Genomic DNA, 13,151 nt, shown 5'->3' with positions numbered 1-13,151 from the left:
TAATTTTTTCATTAGAAAAATGGGAAAGGTGATCTGTGGTAGGATTGTCAAAAACATATGCAAAGGACCTTCTACATAGTAGATGCTCAACATAGTAGCTATCTCATTATTGTTATTTATGGGCTTCCGTTGTAGCTTAGTCGGTAAAGAATCTGCCTGCAACTCAGGAGATCTGGGTTCGATTACTGGGTCGGGGAGATCCCCTGGAGGAGGAAATGGCAACCCACTCCAGTATTCTTGCCTGGAGAATCCCATGAAGAGAGGAGCCTGGCAGACTACAGTCCATGGGGTTGCAAGAGTCGGACACGACTTAGTGACTAAATCACCATTATTGTTATTCCTTTTTAAAATACTATTAACCCTTCTTAAGCTATAGCTTTGCATATTCCACAGATTTTACTCACAGACAGGGTAAAGAGAGGAAAATGCTGAATGTCTAATAGAGACTTTATTTTTCTACAAATGACAGCAAAAATCATAGCTGTTGTAAACCATCGTTACTTTTGTACTTACAAAACACTTTATCAGAGATAAAAAGGGAGAATAGATTGAGACATTATACCAGGCCATCACCAGCTAGGCATTACTAGAATGTACTCTGGTTCCCAAGCTCTGTATTACATACAGCCAAAAAGGCACACAGAGAAATCTAAGGATGGAGGAGCTGCATTTCTTTATGACCTTATTTGAAAGATAAACTCCTTGGGGAAATACAATTTATTCAGATTATCAAGACCCTGCTGTGCAAATCTACAGTCTGGGAGCACACTATGGAGATCAAAAAATATTTACTTTATTCTGTTGGGTATAAAAGCTTTTAATGAATGCATAATTAAGGCAAAAAAGAGTGTATACAGCTTTAGAAATTCCACTGCTGAGCCAAGCCATTAATATCCAAGGCACCATACCCAGTTGTGATTCCACCTGTTTCCTATTTGGATTACAACCGAGTTATAAATCAAGGTATTATGTGACTACATGACCTGGTGCTGCAGAAAAGGACTGCACTCCAGGATTAGAGAAAGCAACATAAAGGGCTTTGTCGTGGGTGTGTGGTGAAGGGCTGGCCCTTTGGAACATGCTGAAACAAAATCCAATGCCTGGAGATGAATCATGTAGAAAAAAGTCATCGGACATATCAAGCATGTAAAGGAACCTGTGAGCTTTCTCCATAATATTAGAGTTGATGGGATAAAATCTAATAGCTATGGAAAAACAAGAGGAGCAAATCATTGACAATGCAGGCCAGATTATTTGTGGTATGATAAAATAATGTAAAACCAGATATTTTTATTTGTATAAATATACAGAGATAAGATATATTTGTATACAAACAAAAATATATGGACAACCAAATGCAACTATATATTTGTGTATTGATATAAATACGCATAAATACAACGTGCTCTGACTAAAACAAGATATTAGAAGCAACTCAAAAATACAAGGAAAATCCCGGCATGCTCCAATTCTTGAAGTCTTTGAAGGCCTGTATAAATATATTTGTGCTGTATAACAGAGGAACTCTACAATTAGGTTACTAGTACATTTTCATAATCAATTGTATGCATAAATATTCAAGGCTCATGAATAATTTTATATTGTTCCTTGGAAAAGTCTGTAGTAAGCTGGAAATCCAGTATGAAGGAAGTACAGAGACACAGCCATCATCAACAACTAATAATTCTGGCCCTTGTCACGATGTGCTGCAAAATGCTATCAAAAAGTTTACTAGAGCCGCCTCAGCACTTCAGGCGATTGCCACTAAATTATGGACTCTATAGAGGATTTTAATGTATACTTTTCTTTTTTTTAGTTGAAAAATAGTCTATCTGAGCAACTGGGGCTTTAAAATGAAAATTTCAAGAATCACAAACCTTTTTTGAATGATGAGAGGCCAAATCAGCTTAAAATATTTTTAAAGAATAGTAGAGCCTGGAAGTAATTATGATGCATTTACATACATCATAAGCTGTGTTACTCAAAGTCAGTTGCTGAAAATTAGCTCAATGCTGCAGAATTTCAACAATCTCTCAGTTTATTCACATAGACTTTGTCAATCATTATTATACATAAGAATGAAGATTGGTAAGGGTTTTTTTTTGTTTAACTCTGTATTGTGTTGTTTTTTTTATATTTTGGATGCTATGCAGGACATATAATATCAAAATTTTACATCATATTTACAAATTTTGTTATATAATGTAAAATTTTTTATATATTTATAACTGGGACCAGTTCAAATTTATCTAGATGTTATGACACTTTCAAAATCTGAAATCAGTTACTTAACAGGCTGAGAACTGATGTGTAGTAAGGTGGCAAGAGCATCTAACAGTGGCTTTCAAACTGTGGTCCCCAGAGAAGTAACATTAGCATCACCTGGGAACTTGTTAGGATGCCGATATCCAGGCTCCTTAGATATCTCCTGAATCAAACTGTATGGGCAGGCCCAGCAGTCTGCTTTAACCAGCTATTCAGGTGATTCCACACATGGTCAAGTTTAAGAACCCCTGATACAGAGTACACATTTGAGTGAAGAAAGGAATAGCTCTAACCTGCAAAAACATATTCAAGCAACAGAACAAGCTGCAAGACCCCAGTCCCTCATCCCAGACTCTGAAGTGGGATATATTGTATGATACATGTGGGATGTGAATGTATGGGACTGAGGCCATGGTGCATGCGTGTGTGTGTGTGAGCTCAGTCAGTCATGTCCAACTCTTTGCGACCCCGTGGACTGTAGCCCACCAGGCTCCTCTGTCCATGGCAGAGAATACTGGAGCAGGTTGTCATCTCCTCCTCCAAGGGATCCTCCCAACCTAGGGATCGAACCTGCATCTCCGTGTCTCCTGCACTGGCAAGCAGATTCTTTACCACTGAACCTACCTGTACCTGGAGCTAAATTAATGACACAGATAAGCAATCATTTCCTAGGGCCCGAGCACATGCCCCCTGAGATGCAGCAAGAAAAGGTAGGCAGCCTGCTCTACAGGATATTTGTGGAGGGAGAGTGGGAAGTGGAGGTGGGAGAGACGTCGGGGAAGGAAAGACCCCTGGAGGGAGGCAGACATTTGGATAGCAGTCTTCCGGTAAGGAATAACTTACACTTTTCTTCTGTTAAACAAATGCACTGCTTATACATCCCCTAATCAGGGAACTCAGGACACCATGCGGCTATACTGCAAAAAATTCCTCTCATAGGGGACTCACTTGGCACATGGAGAAGGAATTCAAACAAACATGTTTCTAAGCAACTACGATGCACTAGAGCTAGAAATAGAGAGTCTTCTAATTTCTCCTTGAATCCTGTAAATGAGGAAGGAGCAAGATGTTTTACTTACAGGAAGGGCAGGGGGAAAACAATAAAACAAAAACTTCCTATCTACAAAGCAGCAGCACCAACTATTATGTTGCTTTTAAAAGCATCAATTTTTACTATTTATTAAAGTATCAGTTCAGTGTTATGTTTTCACTTATCAGAAGGAAGGGAGAAAGAGATGGTTCATATAATTATTTGTGACTTTTTTTCTAAAATAATACATGCACTTCTACAAAAGCCAAGAGAAGTGGCCCATAGGAAAAATACATTTTCCAGAATGGTTATTATTTCCAAAATTTCCAGGGACAGCCTTGTCCAATATGCTGTTGATTGGAAGTAGGTAGTAAAGTTTGTGACATTTCCAGGAATGAAGGAAGACAGGAGTGATGGAAATGGGTATGCCACTGTACTGGCTCTGGTTTTCAGGATACCCTCTGTGTGTAGGGTACTATGCTATAATATACTTTGCATGCGCCATATCATGAACATGCCAACACCCCTAAGGTGTACATTGTACATACAATATCATATCTGAATTTTATGGGTGAGGCATGTGGGCAAAGAGGTTGTGTAACCTCTTTTTATGCGATCTTTGCCCAAGGTCACATAACTCTGAGACATGAATTTGTATCACAGGGAGACAGAAAAGCAAATCAACACCGGTGATATGGTATGATCAGCACCCCAGAAGAGTACCCCGTAATTAATGAAAAGGAGAGAAATCTAACTCTGAGATGGACTGATCAGCTCTGGAAGAGGAGATAACACGTGAGCAAAGTCCTTGCAGGTTAAAGAGGAACTCATAGGGTGACACTGTGAGAGAAGAATAATCCATGGAGAAGGAGGCTTCATGTAGAGAGGTTTGAGTGTGCGGACGTGCATGCAGTTTGCAATGACCGTGCTATAGCGTGCGGGTAGTAAACTGTTTTTTAAAAGGCTAAAGAGATAGGATATTTCACAGTAAAAACAGAACCTGTGTTGGGACTTCCCTGGTGGTCCAGTGGTTGAGACACCATACTCCCAACACAGGGGGCATGGGTTTGATCCCTGCTTGGGGAACTAAGATCTCACATGCTGCACGTGATGAATTTTTTTTTTTTTAAATGGAACATTTGAACCACTTTAAGATGCATAAAGTGAGGCAAGGGTGAAGACAGGTAGGTTCACTGGTTATCAGGAAGTTTCTCTAGCCCAGGAAATAAGTATTGAGGATTTGAACTAAGATGGTGGTAATAGAAATAGAATGATAGAGATTTTTAAAAATTAGGGGAGTTTATGCAAAGTCCTGCACACAGATGTTTATAACAGCTCATCATAACTGCCTAAACTTGAAGTGACCAAGATGTCCTTTAGTAGACAAATAGATAAATAAACTTTGGTATCCAGACAATGGAATATTATGTGGAGCTGAAAAGAAATGAGCTATCAAGCTATGAAGAGACAGAGGGGAAATTTAAATGTGTATTACTAAGCAAAAGAAGCCAATCTGAAAAGGTTACATACTATATGAACCTAACTATGCAACATTCTGGGAAAAAAAATGAAACTATGGAGACAGTAAGAACATCAGTGATTCCAGGGGTTAAGACAGGGAAGGAGGGATGAATAGACAGAGCACAGAGGATTGTTAGGGTAGTGAGACTACTCTTATCATATTATAATGGTAGATACACATTTTGTCCAAACCTAAAACAGGAGGTAAAACACCAAGAGTGACCCCTAACATAAACTGCAGACTCTGGGTGATGGTGATGTGATAGTGACGGTAAGTCCATCGATTGTAACACATGTGTCTACTCTGGTAGAGGATGTTGATAATGGAGAAGGCTATTCACATGTTGGGGTACAGGGGAAATCTCTGTATCGTCCTCTTAATTTTGTCATGAACCTAAAACTCCTCTTCAAAAATAAGAGTATAAGAAAAAGTTAAGGAGGTAAGGCCGAAAGGTTTGTGCTGCCAAAGATGGAGTATTTTAGGATGACTCCTGAATTTCTGGCTTGGGTTAACTCTCAGAAAGGTCACATGTCTGTGGAACATCCAAGAGGAAATGCTGACTAAGCAGTTGGCTTAGAGAGGGTAAAACATGCCATTCAGTACAGTAAGAATCGGGCACACTGAGGAGATGAGAAAGGAAAAGGACAGGGTTGGAAACACAGTCTGTAACCAGGAGACAGGGCTGAACACTGAAGCTGGAGTGCGGGCCAGGGGACAGAGGCCTCCACGCGCGGATGAAAGAAGAGACGGTGAGCAGAAGAGATGAGCACCCGTGAGGTGCCAGAGTACCCAGGGGGTACTCATGGAGCTGATGGGAGACGAGCCTGTGAAAGAACTGGAAAGGAGGAGGAGGAGAACTAGGAGAGAGCCTTGAGGAAAGAGAGGTGTAGGAAGGAAAGGAGCTCCCAGAACTGAAAGGCCATAGAGTGGTCACATTAAAGCTCATAAAGGCCCACTGCCTTTGACCGTCGGGAGGCTTTGGTGACCTTTGCAGGAGCAGCCTTTGAGGAGTAATGAAGGCCAGGACTGAGTTCAATAGAACTGAAGAATGAATAAGCGGTAAGGACGCACAGACACTGTTCCCAGTTTGGTAGTTAATAGGAGCGGGTTGTGGTGATGAGAGAAGAAGAAAAGTTTCTCCCATCTTATTGATCCTATTTGAAAAATGAAACAAAGGTACCAGCGGAGAAGATACTGGAACTATGGGTAACACAGGCGGTACCTGACAGATCAAGTTGCTGAAAGCCAGTTTAGCCTCAGAGAACAGAGCAGACATTTAACTATGGGCAGAAATATTTGCAGGTGGAGGGTGGGCAGGAGGATGAATATCTTAAATGAAACATAGATTTTCTTTTAATGCCTCTAATTTTGAGTATTGATAGTGGAATTAAGCGTGACTGATTTCATTTGCTTTATTGATTCTGAACTCTGGCATTAGTAAAACATTGGAAACATTTTATTTTTGAGAAAAATACGTTGAAAGTGATTTTAAAATTGCCCACTGGACAACAAATAGTTAGCTGAAAATAGAAATTACTAATATTAGAAAAATCCTTCAAGACATTCTTCTCCTTAAAAACTCATAAACAAAGAAGACACGGTGAACCCTAAATTATCCATATAACAAATTAAAATGACAAAATGACTTCCTTGGCCAGCCGGCATGTCTCTGGGCTGTCACTGACATCCTTTGGAGTGGGCTGAGGGAAAAAGAGCCAACATAATAGCATGTGAAAAAAATTGACTGAGGTCCTAAAATGGCTACTAAAAAACTTATGATATATTTTAGAGCCAAATATTAATGACATTTGGCAAATATGACAGTCTAGATTACCCATGCCAGACAGCAAATAGTCATGATTAGAACAAGTAATTAGTAGTTGGCGATGATTAAGTAAGGCTGATACATTCCTACCCTTTCTGATCATTTTCACTGACTTAAAAAAAAAAAAATCTGAAAGATTAAACTGTAATGTATTTTCCAAAATTTGTACTTTAACTTTCTCCAAATACAAAAGCATCAGCTCTAGTGAACTATGGAATAGCACACAGTATATTTGATTAGGGGCATATTAAATATATATGTTGGTACAATCATCTGTCTTATCTAATGTGGGAAAAAATAGCTCAGTGGTGGAGAAAAATGAATGTAAGTTATAACTTCTCAACCTTGAGGATAAATTATTCCATTTAGAACACTGACTATATATTATGTATCTAGGAGACAGTGCTAATTTAATAATTAAAATTATAATAATACATTGTTTGGAAGAGATAACCTCCTATAAGTCATTGCCATATTACTTAGTTAAAAAATGACAATCTATTAAAATACTGTAAAATATGCAAGATCTTTAGTGCTAAATGTAATCCCCATAGAAAGTATTTTCAACTTAAAAAAACTGTATTCAATGGGTAACAAAAGACTTATTTATTAACATATTTTCTGCCCATAATACAAAATTTCAGTATTTAAGCAGGAGAAGTTTGCTGAGTGGATGTAGCATTCTCAGTACACACTGCTATGGACTGAATGGCATCCTTTCAAAATTCGTATTTAAACATAGAACTTAAACGTTCTAAGCCCCAGTGTGATGGTGTTTGGAGGTGTGCCTTTGGGAGGCAGCTGGGTTTAGATGAGGTCATGAGGGTGGGGCCCTCATGATGAGATCAGTGTTCTCCTAAGAAGAGACACCAGAGAGCTTGCGGTCTCTCTGTCATGTGAGAACGCAGCCAGAAGGTGGCCATGTGCAAGACAGGAAGAGAGCCCTCATCAGAGCCTAACCATGTTAGCACCTGATCTTAGACTTCCTGCCTCCAGAACTGTGAGAAATAAATATCCGTTTATGTCACCCGGTCTGTGGTATTTTGTTATGGTAGCCTGAGCTGACCAATAAACACACTGAGCCCCTGTGATGTGATAGGAGGGAGGGGGTAAGAAATAAAGAGCCCCACAGTATAACTGGGGTGGGTAAGACACTTTCAACCACGTCAGCCCATGAGGAAAGGGATGCAAAACCAGCACTCAGATACTTTCTGCTGCTGTGAAGTTATTTCAAGGATCCAGCGCTTCTCGAAGTTGAAAGGGAAAAAACAATTTCTAAGTAAAAGAACACTAAAAACCACCATCTATGAAAAACAAAAACAAAAACCCATAATACCCAGAATTCTTCCTAATACCCTCATGGGAGAATAACATCCTTTACACCTCTGTACCTTCACTGAAGACAGAAAATGACTAATTCTCACGGCAGCCCATTTAGTGTAAAACTAAACGAAGACAAGGGATGACTAATAAGCATCAGTCACAGAGGAGGGAGATTTAGGGCAGGAAGTCACTTCCTCCCTCCTGCTCCCTTTAATTCTTGGCTTCTGAATGATTAATAGTAAGAATTTTGGCTTCGCTTTACGAGGTGATCCAAAAACCCACAATATAAACAGAACAATCCCTTCAATCTGGGGAAATGCTCTTTTATGCTTGTAAAAACAGAAAACAAAACAAATTAAAAAAAAAAAGACCCCCCCCCCACCCCGCCCAGTTTTCCTTATAGTGATAAAATACTCCACCTAGAACACTCCTACCCTTTGCCTCTCACATCGCAGCAGCACGTCTCCTCTTTCAGGTCACGTCTTCCCCATAAAAGTGCTAAACTAATGCCGCTTAATGACAAATTAATGTCCATGAATAAAAAATACACCTCTAATAGCATAGAGTAATTTGCCATTACAATATCATCATTGGACATGCCCCTGGTTTAATACGATGTATTTAATTCATAACCTAATGAGTGATATATAAAAAGAGGGAGATGAACCCTGCAATTACATTTATGTGAGTCTGTCACCTTATTTGTAAAACCTTAGAGTCATTTACATTCAAATTAGAACAAATGAGTGATTTCACAAAGTGTGGTGATAAATGACCACAGCAGCCCAAGACAAAACTGTATTTCCTGTGAACACATTAACAGTTTCCTATTATTTGTTAAAAATTACAATGCATATTGCCCAGTGTGGTGTGAATAATGACTTTTTTACTGATTAGGTCAGAAGACTAATATGTAGCAAAATAAATAATTTTTCTTTTCATTTTTTTTGATTTTTGCTTTAAATTAACTACTGAATTCTGGTGGATTCACACTGCCACCTGCTGCCTAGGAGCAGATACTAAAAGCATATTCCTATCAAAAGGAGTTAATTCACCACTTTGGTGGTCTTATTCAGAAAGTCTAGTGAGAGTTCTTTCTCATCAGTATATTTAAATTGCATTTCATAATAAGGGCTGATACTTGGCAAACCAAAAGATCACTTACTCATCAAATAATAAGATATACCATGTGTTATTTAGGGGAGGGAGTACAAAATCTACAAACCTTTTTCTTAAGTACAAAATCTACAAAGCTAACTATAAAAAAAGTCATTTTGAGCAAAGCATGTGTATCTCCTAATACATCACTTTCAGAGGATACAGCACAAAATCAAGTGGCCAGGACCCCTGATCTTATGCTAGGGGAGTTTGGGGGAGGGGTGTGTGTGTGTGTGTGTGTGTGTGTGTGTGTGTGTGTGTGTGTGTGTGTGTGTGTGTGTGTGTGTGTGTGTGTGTGTGTGTGTGTGTCTGTGTGTCTGTGTGTGTGTGTGTGTGTCTGTGTGTGTGTGTGTCTGTGTGTGTGTGTGTCTGTGTGTCTGTGTGTGTCTGTGTCTGTGTGTGTCTGTGTCTGTGTTCCCTGCTCTTGACCCCTGGTACAATCTGAAGGTGGTGACTGAAGGTCCTGCCTCTCCACTGTGTGTGTGTGTGTGTGTGTGTCTGTGTGTGTCTGTGTGTGTGTGTGTGTCTGTGTGGTGACTGAAGGTCCTGCCTCTCCACTGTGTGTGTGTGTGTGTGTGTCTGTGTGTGTGTGTGTCTGTGTGTGTGTGTGTGTGTCTGTGTGTGTCTGTGTGTGTGTGTCTGTGTCTGTGTGTGTCTGTGTGTGTGTTCCCTGCTCTTGACCCCTGGTACAATCTGAAGGTGGTGACTGAAGGTCCTGCCTCTCCACTGAGGATCTCCACCACCTAGTCCTTCCTCCCAGTGTCAAGTTCCAACATGAAAGGAAGGCCTTAGTGTCCAGAACAGAGCAGACTAGGAAAGTTGTGAGGACAAGATATGAGGCTCAGGAGGATCAGGCCTGGCCTTGGAGGCCGGGCTAAGGGTTTCTGTAGGTGAAATGATGCGGCCCAAGGGTCATTAGGGAAGCTAGTAGGGTTTTCCAAACCAGATCAACATCCTAGCTCCGACTTTAAGTTTCTCCATCTGTAAGGACAAACTCTCCTCTCTTCTCAGCAGAGGAGAAATGGGAATCTCTGTGCAAAAGACTCAGTACAGATAGGCTCTCAATAAACGTTGATTCTCTTTCCTGTGAAAGATAATGATGGCTCTGGGGACTATGGTTTGGCATAGAGAAACAAGCAGAGACCTTAGGAGGAAATGATGAACTCATAACATACAGCCAGTGATGGTGAGAGTCTAAAGAAAGGTAAAAAAATGAGCTCTGAAGAAAAGGACCTGGTCTGAGAGATATTCAGGAGGTAGAATCAACGCAGCTTGATGACTGACTGGATACAGTGATGAGGAAGGGGGTTCTGAGACTCTGTCCAAATTTCTAGACAACTAACAGATCAATGGTACCACCAGGAGAGAAAAGGATAGGTTTTTCTCATGTTGGATCTGAACTGCCTGTGTGATGCTTAGATAGAGATGTTCAGAAGCTAACTTTAAAAAGGTAAGGAAAAATCAAAGTTGAGGAAAGCTGGACTCAGAAAGTTTGTAATGTTTATCTGAAGGACTCAGTAAATCAGCAGCCACATTAGAATCCCTTTATTCACAGCCCATGTCCTGAGGATGGTCTGCAGAGATTCCTTTATAAGATTTAACACAGTGACTGACATGTGTGTACACATGCATACTCTGAAAAATAAGAAAATTTACATGTTTTACTGGGCCTACTTTAAAACAAATATTGCTCTTTAGTGAATTGGCTCACTTTTCTGATGAAATTTTTAAAAAGAGTACAGTGGGCAAGAAAGAGGAGCAGAAGGCGCAACAGGGAAAGCAACGTTCACATTTCATTTGAGACTGAATCTCAGATAGCAGGTAAGTCTGACAGGTCATGCTTATTAATAATATGTAACACGACAGGCTATACAGGATGGAATCCTACAGAATTTCATCGCAAAGCAGTGAGAAAGGATGCACACTTGAGGAGTTGTTTATAAACCCCTCACCTTAGGATGATGGGCTATTACAGTAAGCCACTCGTCCTTGCAGCCATCCCGTCCTCAATGAGTTGGCTGTTTTCACGGCCACGCTACCAGTTAATCCCACCAACATGCACTGAGACCATGTGTGTTCTCAATGAGAGGTCCAGTGAGAGGGCCTTGGGCCAAAAGTGAATAAGCGAAGACCTCACAGGACAAGGAAGACCTCACAGCCTGAGAGGCTAATTTGTGGTTATCCTCCCTGACACAGAGGGATGCTGCTCTTGTGATGTGGGCTCCTGGCCCTCAACAGCCTGCCAGAGAAAAAGCAAGAGAAAGGAGGCCACACAGTGACCTCAAAGTGTCCCCTCCCTTGGCTGGGGGCAGCAGCAGCATCCAGGCATGTGCTGAAGAAGCTTCAGGTCAACACAACAGCTGATGGCTGGGGAGGCTTGGGGTGGCTTGGGTGGGGCAGTGGGTTTCTGGAAGTGTCCACCTAGCACTTCTCCTAGCATATGCTTTTTAATGAGCCCTAGAGGACAGGAGAAGGCACCAAAGTCGACCCTTCATATCTCTGAAATAATGGTTACTCTGAGAACAACAAAATAATACCAGGCATCTTAGGAAAATGGCTTCACAAACTCCTTGTTGTACCTAACAAGGTCTACTCCAGTACTCTTGCCTGGAGAATCCCATGGACAGAGGACACTGGTGGGGTACAGTCCATAGGGTTGCAAAGAGTTGGACACGGCTGAAGCGACTTAGCAAGCACCAAACAAGGATGGAGAATATACTAGCTTTGATGTTGGGTCTTAATTTCTAACTACGGTTAAAGCACGAAAGATTTTTCATTTTAACAGAAAATGTTTTATATACCCAATAAAATGATTCCATAGAAAATTCAAAACTACTTAAGCAATAATACCAAAAAAATCATAAATGGGTATAGTTATTTGACTCTGTCAAAACATAAAAGCAGACTGACCCCTTCTGGTACTTTGATAATCCTAAAAGAGAGGCAGGGGATATATCTGTAAAAGACTGACATAATGAAGGCTTCTGCAGACAAATGGTTCTAATCCACTTACAGTCAAATTTCCTTCTAAAAGTTGAACATCTTGTAACATGAGAGATAAAAAGGAAAAGGAAAGTTACGTAAGAGAATGAAATGAAAACATTGGTGAAAAGAAAGTGAAATTTTTAACCCCTGTTCAAGCAGGCTAATAATAAATGACCTATCCAGAAAACACATCTGTGTGCAAGTTACACTTTTTTTCCAGAGCAAACAATGAACTGCAGGAATTAAAAATTCCAAAGTGATACAAGTTAGGCAAAATTTCGACAGGTTCATCTGATGGGTAGGGAAAAATACTCATGAATGTACCATGTTCATCTGGAATTCTCATTTAGAGAGAATTATAGTTTACACACACACACACACACACACACCTGTATATACACACTATTTTAATATGCATCATGATAGCGAGCACCATAAGCAAACTTTTGTCAACACACATCATTAATTATTATCTACCAGGGAAAAAGTGAATCAGGTGATGATGCTGAAAGCACAAGTTGTAATATTTGTTGTAAAAATGTCAAATAAAAGTAATTTCAATTTCACAAATCGAACACACAGATTCGAAGTCTTATAACCAATGTTATTCTCATTTGTTACTTGCAGAAAGGGATTTAAATAGCTATCCCATATCACCCAGTGATATTGAGGGGAATCAGAAGGAAAAGAAGATAGAACATTTAAACATTTACTATTAGATTAAATATGCTGAGATAATGATAAAACTTTCATCCGCTGTATTGGAATTGCCCCTTAGTTGAACATGGCTGACATCCCTTACACTGTCTCCCTAGGGAGCACTGGTTCCTATTTCCTGAGGTTGCTGGGGGGATGAAATAATATGATATACGAGAAAGGGCTTTGGAAATGACCTAATGAGTAACAGAATGGCTATATTTAAAATTAGAGAAATTATTAGGAAGGAAATAATTAGGCCAAAAAAATAGGATTTTTCTACTCACTAATAACAAACATGTCATGTGCACAAGGATAGTAGAATTAAATTATGTAGATTTTATTAT

The 13,151-nt window shown here is 39.9% G+C and overlaps 1 protein-coding gene across 7 annotated transcripts in view; it reads right to left on the bottom strand.

The window, feature by feature from the left end:
* Window positions 1-13,151, bottom strand: part of KLHL32 (kelch like family member 32) — a 208,400-nt gene that overhangs the window by 83,511 nt on the left and 111,738 nt on the right. The window lies entirely within an intron of this gene.

This window comes from Cervus canadensis, chromosome 20 (genome assembly GCF_019320065.1).
Source record: "Cervus canadensis isolate Bull #8, Minnesota chromosome 20, ASM1932006v1, whole genome shotgun sequence".
NCBI lineage: Eukaryota > Metazoa > Chordata > Mammalia > Artiodactyla > Cervidae > Cervus > Cervus canadensis.
The sequence above is the reverse complement of the archived record's forward strand: the minus strand, read 5'-3'. Positions and strand labels throughout refer to the sequence as shown.